The sequence below is a fragment of the Salvia hispanica genome, chromosome 6 (assembly GCF_023119035.1).
Source record: "Salvia hispanica cultivar TCC Black 2014 chromosome 6, UniMelb_Shisp_WGS_1.0, whole genome shotgun sequence".
NCBI lineage: Eukaryota > Viridiplantae > Streptophyta > Magnoliopsida > Lamiales > Lamiaceae > Salvia > Salvia hispanica.
In genome coordinates, this window is record NC_062970.1 from 12,648,083 (window position 1) to 12,667,041 (window position 18,959).

Below are 18,959 nucleotides of genomic sequence, written 5' to 3' on the forward strand. Positions count from 1 at the left end.
TGTGGATCGAAGAGTTAGGGCACAAAAGTAAAACCCATTGTTCTTCTTGTTGTTGATTTTGGTTCTGTTACATAATACTACAATTCAATGGGAATGTGTATATGTCTATACAAGGAAGAAATCATTGAGTTATTTTCAGTATTAACCTCCCTAGATTGATTTATTTAATTCCTACGGATTCTAATTCATCACATTGGGAGATGGCGGCCGACCTCGAGGCGCAGGATCACCCAACCATCTTTGCCCGCCCAAATCTTCCTGTCACACTCCTGGTAATTTTGCAAATAATTAAATTTTCCGTTTTCATTACCATTTAACTGAAAGCAGTGTATAACCATTTTTTTATTCATATGGACTCGGCTAGTTATATCTGCTGACTGAAGATGGCTTGAATTTGAATATGAGAATAAATGAAATATAGAGACAACTGATAATCTTCTTCAAATTTAAAATCACCAGAACAGAGTAATACTAACCGGTTTTCTTCCTTTTTTTTTTGAAAATGCAAGTGTTTTTATTAATTGGTTATGTGAGATTCAATGTGTACTCAGTTATATTTTACAAAATATGTAGCAATTTTTCATGTGACAATTCTTCACTTAAAATCAAATAATCGTGTTTCATTCACATACCTAATTTAATGCTTGTTAGTTTTCGGATTAAAATAACATCAAAAATTGCAGTTCGATGAACTGGTTTACAGGATAAAAATAAATGGTGGAGGAGGATTCACGTGGAAGAGGAATGCGAAATCAGAAGAGCAAAGAGTCATACTTAAAGGGATCTCCGGCACCGTGCTCCCGGTGAGATGCTGGCGATGCTGATGCCCTCGGGCAGCGGCAAGACCACCCTGCTGACAGCCCTCGGCGGCCGGCTAGGCGGTGTCTCTCCGGGACCATCACCTTCAATGGCCAGCCGCTTTCCAATGCGATGAAACGCATCACCGGCTTTGTCACCCAAGACGACGTGCTCCACCCTCACCTGACTGTGACGGAGACACTCGTCTACACGGCCCTCCTTCGGCTGCCCAATACTCTGACAAAGGCCGACAAAGTTCAGCACGCGGAGGCTGTGATTGCGCAGCTTGGGTTGGCGAGGTGCCGGAATAGCATCATCGGTGGTCCATTTGTGAGGGGGGTGTCTGGGGGAGAGAGGAAACGGGTGAGCATCGGACAGGAGATACTCACCAACCCCAGCTTATTATTCCTTGATGAGCCAACCTCAGGATTGGACTCAACCACCGCCCAAAGGATAGTTTCCACGCTGTGGGAGCTCGCCAATGAGGGCGGACGCACAGTGGTGATGACAATTCACCAACCCTCGAGCAGGCTCTTCTATTTGTTCAACAAGGTACTTCTGCTCTCGAATGGGGATCCGCTGTATTTCGGCAAAGGAGCCGATGTGTTGGACTACTTTTCCAGTGTGGGGTTTGCCCCAGGGGTTGCCATGAACCCGGCTGATTTCTTGCTGGATCTAGCAAACGGTAAGATTTGTTGTTTTTTCTTGTGTAAAGATTGGATCTGACTGTGTTGCATATCTTGTAGGAGTGGCAACGGGTGATTCAAATGAAGATCAAGAAGAGGTTAAGCTGAGATTGGTGAATGCTTATAAAACAGAGCTATCGGCCAGCGTGAGGTCAGAGCTGATTGTTGATGATAGTGGTCTTCCAACCGATGATAGGAAACTGAAGCGTTGGTCAAATCCATGGTTGTATCAGTTCTCAATCTTGCTTAGGAGGGGAATTAAAGAAAGGAAGTATGAATCCTTTTCAACAATCAAGATTGTGCAAGTCTTGGTGGTTGCCCTTTTCACTGGACTCCTTTGGTGGCAATCCGACTCGAACCACTTGCAGGACCAGGTAATAGGTAATTTTGAGTTTGAAAAGAATTGCTCCTACTGTATTGGTAGCCACTAACCCTTTTTATGATTAATAATGCAGGTGGGACTCCTATTTTTCTACTCCGAGTTTTGTGGGTTCTACCCCATGTTCGAGGCCATCTTCATGTGCACTCAAGAGCGCATGGTGCTCACGAAAGAACGAGCATCGGGCATGTACCGTCTGTCGTCCTACTTCATGGCCCTCACCCTAGGTGACCTGCCCATGGAGCTAGTCCTCCCCACCATCTTCTATACCATGACCTACATCATGGCGGGCCTCAAGCACACAGCCGTACTAATGCAGTTTGAGCGTAGAAATCGGGCTAAAATACTCCATGTCGGAATGATTTGAAATTCGCACGGTGTTGGTGCATGCGAATCGCAATTTGAAATCGAACGATAGTTTACTGTTTTTTCGCATGGTGCATGCGAATCGCAATTTGGAATCGATTTCAGTACTTTTAATGCAGTTCTAGTGTAGAAATCAGGCTAAAACCTTCGGTGTCAGAATGACTTGAAATTCACACGGTGCATCGAATCACAATTTGGAATCTAACGATAGTTTATTGTTTTTCGCACGGTGCATGCGAATCGCAATTTGAAATCGATTTGATTACTGCGTGCGATTCGAACATGCATCCGGGCTAAAACCTTCAGCGTTAGAATGAATTGAAATTCGCACGGTGCAAGCGAATTGCGATTTGGAAGCGATATTTTCTTTGTATTTTCGGTTTCGGTACTGCTAACTAAACGAGTTCGAACGTAGAAATCGGGTTAAAACCTTTGGTGTCGAGAATGACTTGAAATTTACACGGTGCCGGTGTATAAAAGATTGTTTATGTTGCATTAAATGCTATTTATTTTGCATTATAGACTAAAATGCAAAATAAATTGCATTTAATGCAACATAAACTTTCCTTTATGCAATCTGGAGGTATTTCTTTCAGGTCATCCTTTATTGCTTAATTATGTTGTTATGTTACACTTACGTGTCATGTGCTAGCATGTGGTTGGAACTTGGAAGGATATTGTGATATCTATACATGTATAAAATGCGAGTTTTGGAAAGTTTTGAATAACTATTTTGTGCAAAGGATGTAAATGCAATAAATAAAAATTATTAAATTTGATAATTGATTATATCATAATCATATATATTTGGACGGTTATTGTGAGGGGAATTTATTTCTCTAATGATGAGAATTTATTTCTTTAAGAAGTAACATCCAAATAGTGAAATAACTAATACATGCCCATGAATTTGAATATTTATAAGCTATTGAATTTAGATATTTAAATAGGATTTTGAGCATTAAACAAATTTTGTAACCTCCAAGTCAAATTTTTAATTTTTAATTTCATGATCTCTCATGTCTTACTATTGTGCCTATAAAAGGCATTGAGTTGTGGATGAATTACACACCAACAAAAGCATTCTCTATTATCTTTTAAGCTCTCAAGTTTTTATTGTACATTTTAGGAACATTGTATTGCTCTATTTTTGGAGCTCCATCAAGTTCATCGTATCATGGGATTTGAGATGCAATATACGTTAGGAGGAAGTCGTTTCATCTTTGGGATTGATATGTCAATCCGAGAGCACAAGCCGTGATGTAATTTGTCTTGCGGGAAGATGATTTTTCTCGACTAGACTTAATAGTTCTGTTTATTTTATAATTTTCACTTCCATTTCATTTATTGTTGTTTTTTTTTCTTTGATTGCAATAGTTAGAGTACCGCGTATATATATGGTTTAAGAATCTATCCCAATATTTCTTACTACAATTCTTGGAGAGGGAGGAATTGTAATATCCTTAACTCGAAACATACATAATATTTATCTTCATCTTTACACAATTTTTTATTATTTTTGTATATTTATATTGTCATTGGCGCTATAATTATATTTTAGTGTAAATAAAAATAATACTCCTTTGATCACTTATAATGAATTAATAAATTCATGTATGCATATGTATATATGTTTATTTGCAATGAGATAACTAAGCCTAGCAAAATTGAGTCGATCAACCTTTTAATTGTTCAAATAAAATAAAATAGTCTGCTACCAAATTTTGGTTTACTAATACTTTGAAATTAGGATTTATCACTTAATTGTTCTGGGATACAACTGGTTTTATATAGAGAATCTAATTATCTTATCTATAGGTGAATATGAGTAATTAAATATATTTTTACAAAAAAAAAGTTTGCAGTATTTTGAGAATTGTAAAGTAGCATAGTATAGATGTTTCATGTTTCAACAAGCCACGTTTAATAAAGATAAATACTCCAATATTTAAAAAGTCATAATGTAATAATGTCAATTCAACCCATTAATGTAATGTTATTTTGTGTAGTTTATCATTCAGTTTTTTTATGGCCACTATTTTGACGTTTTGAATATTACGAGTTATCGATTCATCATTTTGTTAAAAGTGTGATTTACATTTTTTTAGTAGAGAGATATGAAGGATTGTTTTAAACATATATTTCAAAAGTGTCAACACTTGATATACTCTATTCATCGTTGTCCAAATAATTGTGTTTGTCTTGATTCCATTTTGAATATGTTTAATTTTATGTCTTTAGGTGTAAAAATGAATTGAGGAGTATATAATTATTGATTTGTTATTATATAGTACTATCTCCGTCCACGCAAAATTTGTCCCATTTTTCCATTTCCGTCCCAGTTCCCCAAAATTTGTCTCATTTTCACCTTTTACCATTTTTGGTAGTGGACCTCATATCCCACTAACTCATTCCTACTCACATTATATTATGAAACTAATACATAAAAGTAGGACTCACACTCCACTAACTTTTTCAACTCACTTTCTATTACATTTCTTAAAACCCGTGCCGAGTTAAAGTGAGACAAATTTTGGTGGACGAAGATAGTATATTTTTATATTTTTAAATGTTACTATATAATTATATTATTTCTTATTTTAATCAATCAATTAACATTTTAAAATTGTACGATGAAAAAATATTCTTTCGTGCATCACGCGTGGGTTAACACTAGTAAATGTAAAAGGACACTAGTGCTCCATGTATATTCAATTGTCCACCGCAATAAAATGATACTCCAACTCCTATTTGCATAAAGTGACATATGATTCATATTTTTTACATAAAAATATTTTTATTTTAATCAACTCAGATATTTATACATTATTAAGTGATACTTATCATACAATATATACTCTATCTATTCCATTATTTTTGCCACATTTTTTTAAAAGTTGTGTAAAATAAGGAGAAAAACAAAAATATAGTTCTGTACTCCCTATGTTCTATAGTAATGAAGATATTTCTTTTCGGCATAAAAATTAAAAAAATATGTGTATAATATATTAAATACAAAGATAATAGAGTAGAAGAGAAGAAAAAGTAAAGAGAATAAAGTAGGAGAGAAGAAAAAGTAAGTGAGAAGAAATGTGTTGACTGTTACTAAAAAAAGAAAATCCCTCCACTACTATGAAACGTATCAAAATGACAAAATGACTTCACTGCTATAGAACGAAGGATAATATTTAAAGTTATGCAATTAATAAAATTAACTTTATAATAAATGTGTCATATATACAGTCTAAATTTAACACAAACCTAAAAGTGTAATTCATTACTCTATAAAATTAAATATATATCACGAATAATGAAACATCATTATTACTCTATTAGGTTTCGTAATATTATATTCCGCAGTACTCCTCCGTTCCATAGTAATGGAGGCGAAACTTTTCGGCACAAAGATTAAGAAAAATTATATTAGGTGAGTTAAGTAAAGATAGAATAAAGTGGAAAATGAAAAAGGTAGAGATGAAGAGAGAGAAAACTAAGAGAGGGTAAAGTAGGTTTGAAAAAATGTGTTCACTTTTACTAAAATAGACTCTATTACTATGGAACGTACTAAAATTGCAAAATGACTCTATTACTATATATATATATATAGAACGGAGGGAGTATAATATAGTTAGATTACTAGATCTTAAAATATTTCAATATTACTAAAGCCCAAACAAAGTATTGCAAGATAAAGGTCATGGCCCAATTATATAATTGAGCCCAAATTCGATTCACGTCATAAGCATTTGTTAGCACACCACAAAATTGGTCGTAGGATAGCATAGTTGGTTCGGATGAGTAGATTTGCAAGAATGGCTAAGGATCGATCTTGAAAGGTGGGCTTCTAAGGAGCTCTTAGCCTACGAACCTCGTTTAACACCTCGACAAAATTGTCTTGTCGGGTTTCAACCTTTTTGCAAGAAGGATAAAGTGGGTAAAATAGGTTATACTATTATGATCAAGACCTTCCTTTCACTATGGTCCTTTAATGTCGTATTGCACATTGACTCTGTATTTGTTATTAATCTAGTGGGCCCGAGAAAAGAAAAGGCAGCAATGGCAGTAATCTCTCTTTTGATCAATAACTACCAAGCGATTAATTCGCCTGCCACCCTCCTATGTTCAAACCAAAAATGTATTACCTTGATGTCATTCCTTATAATTTCAGGAGAGGGCAAGGCAGGTTGCAACGGCCTCTAGACCTTCGTTGGAGAAGGCAATGTTCGACACTGGTAAACCTAAAATTACAGAAAAAGAAGCATTTTCTTGTGTTTTGTCTGATTTGTGTGTGTGAAAGGCCATGAAGACGAGGATAGGTGCTTTTATTAGCAAGTGTCGCACGTCCAAGGAGAAGAAGTTGTCGGGTCCTTCCCTCGTCTAACTGAAGTCGAGCTTGTTTCCTGGGGCGAGCGATCCCCATGGATTCTTAAAATTAAGTTGCTGTTAACAACACAGGCTAGTGGAAAGGCGAAGCTTTGTCTTTGTTTGTTGTGACAAAACAAGCTTTCTGCTGATTTAGGTAGGAATCTTTGTTTCCCATCAAATTTAGTTTAGATTATAACGGAATAAAGTTGTTGTAAAAATAAGTCATAAAACAACCATTCATTACTTGTTGTATTAGAGTTCCTAGAACTCTTTTATTATGGTAGATTTCCTAGTTGTGTAGAGTTCCAAAATTGTATTTATTGATGCAGTTGGAGAGCCTCAAATATCCCTTTAAATACTAGGGTAATGAGGCATCTCAAAATACAAGAAATATACACAACAAAGATTTTCCTATCTTCTTCTACTTCCGATATGTCTTACCAATCTACCTATACCTCTCTCGATTATCATCTTTAAGATGATTACTATCTTTAAGATGGTATCAGAGCAGGAAATCAACAAAAAAACTCAAATGGAGGTCAGCCAAATATACACTCTCGAGCTATTGATCGAGACAATCTCGAATCTAATTGATTTGCACAAAGTCAACACAAATGAAAACCAAAATTCCTACCAGTCGAAGAACTTCGGCATAGAAACTAATCCTCTTCCGCCACAACTTCAACCACTCTCTGCAACTCATTCACACCCAAAAATGGTGCAGCGGCTCACCTACAGAAAGCTCCACAGCTATGCCACTAAGTCCAACCAGCACCTAGTCATCAAGGCTGCCAATGCAGCAACAGCCACGAGCCCCTGCATTCCTAAGAAATCCCCAAATGTTGCTAGTGAAGAAAGTAAGGAAACTAATTCTGTTAATGACTCCAACTCGGCTCCCAGCGAAGAAAGTATCAACAGTGTTAAATCTGGAGACGCAAAGCCATCCCAGAGAAAATTTGAAAATTTCCTAACCCACCCCAGTGTTTCTGAAATATTATACAAAAAACCCACATGTGTCCAAAATACTGAAATAACAACCCCAAGTCTAAAAAATTCTGAACATAAACCCCATGTTTTTGAATTCCAGCCCTCAATTACTTGTGTAAACACTTTCCAAGCCCTCGCATTACCTCTCCAAACACTTTCTTCATCTTCCTCGGCCATAGGACCTAAAGACCACCATTGGATTTTTTATTGTGGGGCAACCGATACCATGTCCTTTGACGCATCGGACTTCCTCGATATTTCTCATTCCACAAAACAATTCGTCCAACCCGCCAATGGAGATGGGCACTATCACTATTTCACCAACCCTTCACCTCTCAAACTGTCTTTATGTTCCTTCATTGTCCCAAAAACTTTTTATGTGAGTCATGTCACAAAGGATCTCAATTGCAAATTGCTAATGCAGCCTCGTTTTTGCATGTTGCAGGATATCAAAACAGGGACGATAGTTGGCGTGGCACTGAACGACATGGCTTGTACTACGTGGATGAGATAGCCCAACAAAGTATTGCGATGTTAATTCACGGGCTTACTGATAGACAAATTTGGCTATTGCATCGCAGGTTAGGGCACCCATCTATAGGATATCTTCGTCTTCTCTTTCCTGAGTTAGTCTCGTCTAGGCATGTTTTGAGTTGTGAAACTTGTGTTTTGGCAAAGATCCATAGACATTCTTTCAAATTAAACAACACCAGAGAAAAATCTCTTTTTGTTTTGGTTCACTCCGATGTGTGGGGTCCTGCTCCGGTTACTGGAGGACAAGGGTTTCGATATTTTTTGTTATTTATTGATGATTTTTCTCGTATGACTTGGATTTATTTTTTGAAAACAAAGTCTGAAGTTTTTGAGAAATTCACTCAGTTCTATAGTCTTGTCCAAACCCAGTACAATTCCAAAATTCAAATCCTTAGATCCGATAATAGGAGGGAATATGTAAACTCGAAAATGCAAACCTTCTTCACTGAAAAAGGCATTGTCCACCAAACATCGTGTGCATATACATCGAACATAAGGGGGTAGCCGAGCGAAAAAACCGATACATCCTTGAGATCAACAGTGCGCTCCTAATTGAGTCTAACATCCCTAAGTCTTTTTGGCCAGAAGCTATCGCCACAGCCGTATACCTCCTCAACCGTCTTCCCCACAGGAATCCTAAACTTCACAACCCCCCTAGAGGTCTTCTCTTCCCAACATTCAATTCCTTCATCCCTCACTCTCAAACCCAAAATATTTGGTTGTACTGTCTTTGTTCACATACCCAAGCATGATCGGGATAAATTCTCACCGTGTGCAGTCAAATGTGTCTTCGTAGGGTATGTAAAGAATCAGAAAGGATATAGATGCTATGACCCTTCATCAGATCGCATGTATGTTACTATGAACTGTGACTTTGTTGAGAATGAAATTTTTATACCCAATGTAGTGGTCAGGGGGAGAGTGGGATATAGAGTCCAAACAGTGACACACTAAATTGGCTACCTCTTTGGGGAGAAACTATTAGAGGGGGGGGGGGGATATTCAAGAAGGTGACAACCAAACTAACCTCTTAGACCAAAATCTGCCACAGAGAACAGTCTAACAGAGGATCTTATTAGTACCACAAGGCAGTCAAATCCCCAAGACCAAAACATGTCGCTTCATGACACTGCCGAGCTATCTAACCAGTCTTTGAATCCCTACGTAAATGCTTCTGATCCCACTATTAGTACCCTGCCTGAAACCACTAACAGTGACAAGGAAACCAGAGGGGATACAAATGAGACACCTACAGAACAAGAAATAGGACACGGCAGATTACCCCACAGAAGTACAAGAGGCATTCCTCCTCGACGATATTCTCCAAACTGGAAGGAACGGAAATCTAAGTACTATGTTGCAAATCTTACCCAGGGACACCTTACCGAAATGGTTAGGGCATTTGAAGCAGCACTTTACGAAGAAGAAGAAGAAGAAGAAGAAGAAGAAGAAGAAGAAGAAGAAGAAGAAGAAGAAGAAGAAGAAGAAATTCCACAGTAATTTGAGGAGGCAATGAAACACAAACACTAGATGGAGGCCATGAAGAAGGAGATCGATGCATTGATAAAAAATGAGACTTGAGAGAGGTGTACTCTGCCCCCGGAAAGAAACCAGTAGGATGTCGTTGGATCTTCAACATTAAGAGACGTGCAGATGGTTCAATCGAGAGATACAAGGCAAGATTGGTTGCTAAGGGATATACTCAGGTGTATGGAGAAGACTATGAAGAGACTTTCTCCCCTGTGGCCAAACTTAACACAGTAAGAACTCTTCTTTCTTTAGTTGCATGTAAGGAATGGCCATTATACCAGTTTGATGTTACAAATGCCTTCTTTCATGGAGAACTTGAGAAAAACAAGGAAGTCTACATAGAGGTTCCCTCAGGTTTTTCTAAAGAATTTGGAAGGGGACAAGTGTGCATACTAAGAAAGACCCTTTATAGGCTAAAACAATCCCCGAGAGTGTGGTTCAGAAGATTCTGTCAGGCAATGTTCAAACATGGCTTCAAACAGAGTCATTCTGATCACACGATATTCCTAAAGACGAGAAATAGGAAAATGACTTGTCTAATCATTTATGTTGACGACATGATCATAACCGAGGATGATGCCGAAGAAATCCAAAATCTAAAGGAGAATCTGTTCAAGGAATTTGAAATGAAGGATTTGGGAGCTTTGAAGTACTTCCTAGGAATAGAAGTGTTGAGATCCAAGCACGGAATATTCCTACGGCAGAAGAAGTATGTACTTGATATGCTAGCTGAAACAGGACTACTGGATTGCAAGCCTGCTGAAACTCCAATGGTACCCAACCATGGGTTAAAGATTGTAGATGGAGCTAATCCTACAGACCATGAAAGATACCAACGGTTAGTAAGTAAACTTATCTATCTTTCTCATACTAGGCCCGACATCACATATGCAGTTGGAGTTGTCAATCAATTTATGCATCAACCTCAGGAAGTTTATATGGATGTTGTCATAAGAATTGTGAGATATTTAAAGGGAACAACCAGTTATGGGGTATTCTTGGAGAAAAATGGAGATTTGGAAATTGATGGGTACACCGATGCCGATTGGGCAAGCAACCCAGTCGATAGAAAATCTACCGGAGGATATTTCACCTTTGTTGGAGGGAACTTAGTCACTTGGAGAAGTAAGAAGCAAAAAGTTGTAGCCCTAACAAGTGTTGAAGCCGAATTTCGAGGGATTAGAAGTGGGTTAATGGAGATACTTTGGCTTAGGGGATTGTTAACAGAAATTGGCTTTCCACCTACACGGAAAAGTCAACTTTTCTGTGATAATAAACCATCAATTAGCATTTCATAAAACCCAGTCCAACATGACAAGACTAAACATGTCGAAGTTGATCGTCACTTCATCAAAGATAAACTTGAGAGTGGCATTAACGAATTCCCATTCGTCAGATCTGAAGAGCAACTTGCGGACATATTGACCAAAGCGCTGAGTCCTAAAGTCTCAAATAATTTCTTGGCAAGTTAAGCATCGGAGATACCATTTTTCAACTTGAGGGGGGGTGTTGGAAAAATAAGTCATAAAACAACCATTCATTACTTGTTGTATTAGAGTTCCTAGAACTCTTTTATTATGGTAGATTTCCTAGTTGTGTAGAGTTCCAAAATTGTATTTATTGATGCAGTTGGAGAGCCTCAAATATCCCTTTAAATACTAGGGTAATGAGGCATCTCAAAATACAAGATAAAAACCCAACAAAGATTATCCTATCTTCTTCTACTTCCAATATGTCTTGCCAATCTACCTATACCTCTCTCGATTACCATCTTTAAGAAAAGCATTCTGTTCTTGGGGCAAAAGGTATCATCCTTTTTGCCTAGAATTTATGCAGTTTTCTTATGTTTGAGTTGCATGATGAATAATTTTGTTTAAAAATTGTATACACTACAAAGGATACATAAATAGAGACGCGTGTATTGGAACACAAAGCAATCTTTAATTTTTCTAAGAGGTTTCCATTTGCATCCCTTAATTTTAGTCAAAACTATAAAAATGAAGACGATTTTTAAAGCATTGGTGTACATTTATAAAAACAAACTGGGTGATTAATTGCATCAAAAAATGTTTGTAGGCTTTTTTTTTCGCCCGAATATTGTGGGTTACCTGCTCGAGCCCCAGATACCTAAAGAACCACTCCAACTAGAAGATGTTCCCTGGATGATGGATGAGGATGAGCAAGCTGCCCCTGCAGTAGAGAGATGGGAAAGTGGATCCATTAGTGGCAGAGCGGGATGCCTATCGGCAGGAGGCCTTGTGAAGGAGTAGAGGGCGAATTTCAATGCACACGAACAATGGCGCCGAGAGATGGAACAAAGGTGGCCCAATCACCCGCATTATCCGCCGCATTAAGTAACAATCGTCTACTTCTTTTCAAACTTATTTCTTCCTTCACATTGAATAAGTTTGGTGGGGGTCTGACGTGGACTAGATTGATGGGGATTGGTGCCCCTTGCACAGCGGAAGTCATGCATACACAAATAAATAGATTGATGGGGATTGGTGCCCCTTGCACAGCGGAAGTCATGCATACACAAATAAATCAGATCTACGGATCTATTTGAACGATTATGGGATTAATTAACCACATTTTAACAATTAATTGCATACTAGAACACATGTAATTCATGTAAAAGGAATTAAAACCTAAAACATGAATTCCTACGGTTTAGAATTACCGATCTGATTCTCCAAAGAATCGACGATTGCTTGTGCCTTCTCCACGTGATGTTCTTCGTACTCAACCAGGAATCTTCTAATCTGTATCCTGAACTCAGAATCTGACCTTTGGGTGGGCAAAACTTGTCAGAATCAAAAGGACTTAATTAGAGAAGAAGACAAAAATTCATCGAGAGAACCAAAAACCTAGAGACCATGCACTTCAATGATTTAAATCAATTAATTAATTTTGTCTTCTCCCTAATCTCCTTTATATATAGAGTTATGTTGGCCCAGATTAGGGATCCATGGAGGTTGAACTTGGGCCAAACCTATTGGTCTTTTACCAATTAAATTGAGCCCCAATTTAATACAAGTCCAACAGAATATTATAATCAGCCACTATAGTAAAATAATATCGACTGCCCGTCCAATCCCAAATTACGAGTGATCCGGGCTTTACCTCTTCAATTTATTATCTACCGTGTTTAAGATATAAATATTCATTAATTAATTTAAGTCTGCTATTTGACTTTAATTAATTAATATCTTTTTCCAAGAGTTGTCTAGTTCAAAATCTTTATTTATTATTCTGGAATAAATTCCAACCGGCCGGGTTTCTGAATAATAAAACCTTTTTCGAACACCTCTTGAGGATATTATCAAACTGGACTCACCCAGCACACGATTCATTGCAATAACAATACTAGCACCTCTAGACATTGATCACCACTACCCAAGATATCAGGATTCTTGGATTGCGAAAAATCCGCACCATTTGATAAATCAAAGTAGTGCATAATCAATATCGTATGCTCAATGTTATATCAACAATGATTAAGAAATAACAATCACCGAGACCTCGTCTTTCAGTAAATAGCAAGAAAGACTTATCTCAACTGTTAGATCCTTTAGTGCTATACCACACCAGTGTCGTTTATTTCCTAAGGTAAGGAAACATGCGGACTGACACTGCAACCTTTCACGATAGGTAGCCAAAGCCTATCTAGGTTGTGAAATTCTATTTCTCTTCTACAAAGGACCGACTGCGTCACCTTCTGTGAACGTCATTCCTACTATGTAGAAGAATGAGACTTATTTGCTTCTTATACATTTAAATGTTTGAGAAACATCTTATAAATGTACAAGCAAACATCAATGCGATAAAATTACTTCTTCTCGCCTTGGGTTAAAAGTGGATTATAGAATATATTGAATACAAGCAATTCTATCCGTGCAACATGCTCGAAATATGCTTTTCAGTATACAAATCCTAACATGGATATCCCTCAACAATCTGCTTGTCTGAACTCTATCATTGTTTTTGTTGGTGTGTTGACTTCAAATCAAAGTAATTATAATGTCGGAATCTAGTAATGAGCTTGTAAAGCTCATCCATTGTTATATTTCTCGCTTGTTCAAATTAGACTTTTGAGCAGCTATTTTTGGTTAGTATAATAATAGTACTTCTTCCTTCGTTCTATTTAAATAGTCTTTTCTCTTTTTCTTTTTAAATTTTAGTCCTTCTTATAAAAATAACTAATATTTTTCATTTTTGGTATGTCTTTTTCTCTTATAAGATAATATGAACCTCATTCTCTACTAATAATATTTCAATCATTTTCTCTTTTTAATTATATATCTCCTAGTACTCTACTAATTTCATACTCTGATACAAGCATTATTAGTTAGATAAATTAGGATTTGTATATCTTTTTCATATCTTTGTTTTCTTGCTCATTAAGTTAGTTATTAGCATTATAAATATGAGCTATTGTAATCATTTGAGAAATCAATCAATAGAATATCAATATTATTATCGTTCATTTTGTTCTCCAAGTGAGAAAACCGTCGTGCTCGACGGGCACTTGCCTACGACAGGCATTTATCGATCGCCGATCTATGGACGTCGTTTAGCCCGATAGGAGGTTTATCCTATCAAATTGGTGCTTTCATCACGATCTCACCCCCCAAAACACCGATCGAATCACAGCTATGTCGCTGCCCGACGGGAATCCACCGTGCACAGCAACTAGCCACACCGATAGAACAATAACTACGTTGTAGTATGACATTAACGTTATTGTAGTACTCCCTTCTTCATAGTAGTTGAGACGTTTTTCAGGTACGTGATTTAAAAGAAATTATGTTAAATGAGTTAAGTAAATAAAACATAGAATAGCAAATGAGAGAGGTAAAAAGATGAATAAAGAATAAAGGAAGTGAGAAGAAATATGTTTAATACAAAAAAATGACTTTACTACCATAAAATGTAATATTAAAATACTAAAAATGACTTTACAATATACATATACTTCCTCCGTCCCACGTACATTATTTGAGGCGTTTCTTTTCGGCACGAGATTTAAGAAAGTTGTGTTTGTTGAGTTAAATAAAGTGTGACCAGTAGGTATATGAAGGAGTTTGGGAAGGATCACTGGATGGCTTTGAAGTGGGTTATGAGGTATGTCAGTGGGACTAAGAATGTTGGAATCTTGTTCAAGCAGCAAGAGAGCAGTGAAAACCCATTGCTGGGGTATTGTGACTCGGACTATGCAACTAATTTGGACACAAGGAAATCTCAAAGTGGATATATCTTCAAGCTCAACAACAGTGCAGTGAGCTAGAAGTCTACATTGCAATCTGTGGTCGCTTTATCCACGACAGAAGCTGAGTACATAGCACTTACCGAAGCTATCAAAGAAGGAAAGTGGCTAAAGGGGATTCTTGGAGATTTTGGTATTGGGCAAGACAAGGTGAGGGTATTGTGTGACAGTAATAGCGCGATATGCCTATCGAAACACCAGTTCTTCCATGAGAGAAGTAAACACATTGAAAGTGCAGGTTTTCTGTCGGTCAACGTGTGTAAATGCAGGGGTGTATCCAACTGATCAGGATGAGATTCCCGACCTAGCTGAGTCGTTGGTACGATAACCGGAACCTGGTATCAAACAAATTTCCTCAACCCACTTCTACTGGTTAGTATAATGGAGGTAAGGGTCGAATCCCACAAGGATGGACACGTTCGGATAACTGTGGTGACATTCCTGGGTGTTTATGGTTAGCTACCACGCTTTTGGGGTTGGGATTTTACCTATGCGAGAAATAAAGATGGTACTCTACTGACTAGTAGGCGTGAAAATAACAGGCACGTGGTTGTGTTCGTGAAAATAGGGGACACGATATCTCAGAGGCATGTGAAAAGTAGACAGTTACTAAAAGAGGAAATTTAGACAACAAGGCATATCTGGTGGCTGGTTGGCTTTTCTGACAGTGTCCGGAAGGTACAATCGAAAAGTGGGTGACAAAAGCAAAAGTAACTTAAAAAGTAAAAGTGGTCCAAGGCTAAAGTTGATTTTGACGTTTTCTTCTTCACCAAGTATTAACAGAAATAATATGAACACAAACTCCATGACTAAACTCAGATTCATAACTTCAAACTCAAGATCCATCAATTAAAATGTTTAACTTAAGATGAACAACTGAAATTGTAAATTGCCTCTACTGACTAACATGCAAGGTGGTGATCACAGCACAGAGCAGAAATTTCATGCACGAAAACTCAGACTGAAACATAACTCTAAAATTCGATCAACAACCACAGATCTAGCTTACTCGAAAGGAAATACATGCACGCACTCAAAAATTAAAAGCGATAACTAAATCTAACTTCCCTAGGCAGAATGAAGCAAACTCAAACCAAAGAGACATTCGGAACAGAAATTTCATAACTTAAACGTTTGGATCTTCACCAAGTACTTCAAAAGGCAACAAAGATAAATGTTTGCATGGATCCAACGAAGAAAGCAGGTAAAGATTAAACTAAAAAGCAAATAACGATTGTTTTGCCACTCCGGGCGGTGATACTGCTATACTACTGCGACAAACTGGCTGGAAAGGTAGAACGATGATTTCTCCGGCAGACTCTTGGACGTCAAGTGACCATAGCTGTGGCGAGGAACAAGAGATTGGATAATGCTGAAGGACTGATCTTTTAGAGAGAATTCTACTAAGTATGTATGAGAACCGAGAGATTGCGAACTTCAAACCGAACCCTTTCTCTCTCTCCAAGTGGCTCTTTTTATAGGGAGGCTTGCCCTTGTTTTTAGGGTAGACTTCCTTCATGATTTGACTTTTTCTGCCCTTGTTAATGATCATCTCAGCTATCCTTCTTCTCCATCTCGAGCCTTCTCTCTAGCATGCATCCTGGTCAGTATTGCACCCTTCTAGCGCTTTTTCACTTGCGTCACCTGAATCGTCTCCTACTGGCTTGGATCCTTTAATCCCGCACACTTAAGCAACTGTTTTGCAGATAATACATGCATTTCACGACATACTGATCAGTAACCAAGGCTTAGAATACGACTTATCACACATCGACGTTCGGCTACACTTCATAAGGGATGAAATAGCTAGTGGAGAAGTTGAAGTGGTGAATGTTGGAACAGAGGATAATGCAGCTGATGCGTTAACCAAAGCACTTCCAGTTGCTAAGCTACAACATTGCTTAGAGCTGGTTAGTGTGTTGTCTCATTAAGGTGGAGTTGTGAGAAGGAAAGGGAGGATCTTGGTTTGTAGTTGTTCATGGCCAAGGTGGAGATTGTGAGTTATAATGGTCATGCAACGTATGGTGTGTACTAAGGTGCATGGTAGCTCACGTGTGCGATAGCTCACTGGATTAATGCTAAGAGAGTTAGTTACAACAGAAGCCTTTTCCAGCTGTGAAGATATAAAAAGGAAGCTTCAACTTCCGGTTAAAAGAGAGAGAGTTTTACACCCAAAGAGAGAAAGGAAGAGAATTCGTCGATAGAGCGGAGAGGTTAGTATCTTGAGTGTGTTGTAATCTTAGTCTTCTTCTTGATTCTTTGTAGTTCATCTTTGAGAGTGTAAACTGCAGTGAGTAATACAATCGAGATCCAAACCTTTCCCGTTGATGTAGGTTTATACCGAACCACGTAAAATCGAGTTGTGTTGTCTTGTTTTCGTTTTCTTTATTGTTCGGTGATCATATCGATGCCCAATCCCTAACAAAATGGCGTCGTCTGTGGGAATGTCGATGGCGCGATACGATGCCGAGAAGTTCGATGGAAAATCGGATTTTGGTCTCTGGAGAATGAAGATGGAATCCTTGCTGATCCATCAAGGTCTAGATGAGGCGCTCGAGGCGAAAGAAGATGATGATAAGGCTACGGGGAAGCGCCAAGAAATTCTGAGGAAGGCACGTAGCGCAATATTCTTGAGTCTTGATGATAAAGTCTTGAGAGAAGTGGCGCATGAGAAGACTGCGTGTGCGGTGTGGAAGAAGCTCGAGGAGCTCTACATGGTAGAATCCCTAGCTAACCGATTGTATTTGAAGCAACAGCTCTACAATTACAGATTTGTGGAGAATAAGTCTTTAAGTGAGTAGCTCGATCAGTTTGCAAAGTTTGTGGACGATCTGGAGAATGTTGAAGTAAAATTGGAAGATGAGGATAAAGCAATTGTCCTCCTCAATGCTCTACCATCTTCCTATGAGCAGTTGAAGGATGCTCTGCTGTATGGAAGAGATAAACCCATCACATTGCTTGAAGTTCAAACAGCCCTCAAGACCAAGGATTTTCAGAGGCAAAGTAGCTCTCTCCCTATTGGATCTGAGGAAGTATTGAATGTCAAGAAACGGAAGGGAAAAGGGAAGCAGAAAGGAGGCTTCAACAAGGAGTCTCATGATGCCGATAAAGCCCAAAAGAAGGAGACAAGGAGCTGCCACTATTGCAAGAAACCAGGGCACATCAAAAGGAATTGCTTCGCATGGAAAAGGAAGCAGAATGCCACTGAAGGAGCAACACCAGGTACGACTGATCTAGTTCAAGATGAACAAAATATGCACATTCTTAATGTCTTGGGTGGATCTATTAGTGAATGTTGGATAGTAGATTCAGGGTGTAGTTTTCATATTTGTTCTAATCATGAATGGTTTCAAGAGTTTAAACCCTCAACTGGATCAGTAGTTCTTGGAAATAATCAGACCTGTGCTATTAGAGGAATGGGCTCTATCAGATTAAAATTAGCATCTGGCTCTGTGGTCTTGCTTACTAATGTTAGATTCATTCCTGAAATTAAAAGGAATCTTGTCTCTTTGGGAGTCTTGCAGTCAAAGGGCTATGGTTTTAGAAGCCAAGATGATCAGATAGAAATCTATCTTGGAAGAGCAGTAGTTATGAAAGCTATGAGGAAGCAGACCCTATACTACCTAGATGCAGAGGTTATTGCAGGGAATGGCTATAGTGTTGAAAGAGGAGTCAGTGATTTCGAACTGTGGCATTCAAGGTTAGGACATCTGGGGCAGAAAGGCATGAAAGTCTTAGTAAAACAAGAGATCTTTAATCATGATGATTCTGCAGATTTAAAGAGTTGTGAGCAGTGCATAATGGGTAAGAGCAAGAAGCAACCATTTCCTAAGGGTAAGCATAAGTCAAAATCAATATTGGAGTATGCTCACAGTGATATCTGGGGTCCATCCCAGCCAGCCACATTCAATGGAGGCAAGTACTTCATAAGCATCATTGATGACTATTCGGGAAAGTTGTGGGTCCAAATACTTAAAGAAAAGTCTGAGGCCTCCAAGATCTTCAAAGAATGGCACACAATGGTTGAAAGAGAAGGGGTACTACTCTG

General features: G+C 38.1%; 1 pseudogene; it reads left to right on the forward strand.

The window, feature by feature from the left end:
* Positions 1 to 200: 200 nt before the first annotated feature.
* On the forward strand, positions 201 to 8,095 carry LOC125194716 (annotated as a pseudogene).
* Positions 8,096 to 18,959: the final 10,864 nt, after the last annotated feature.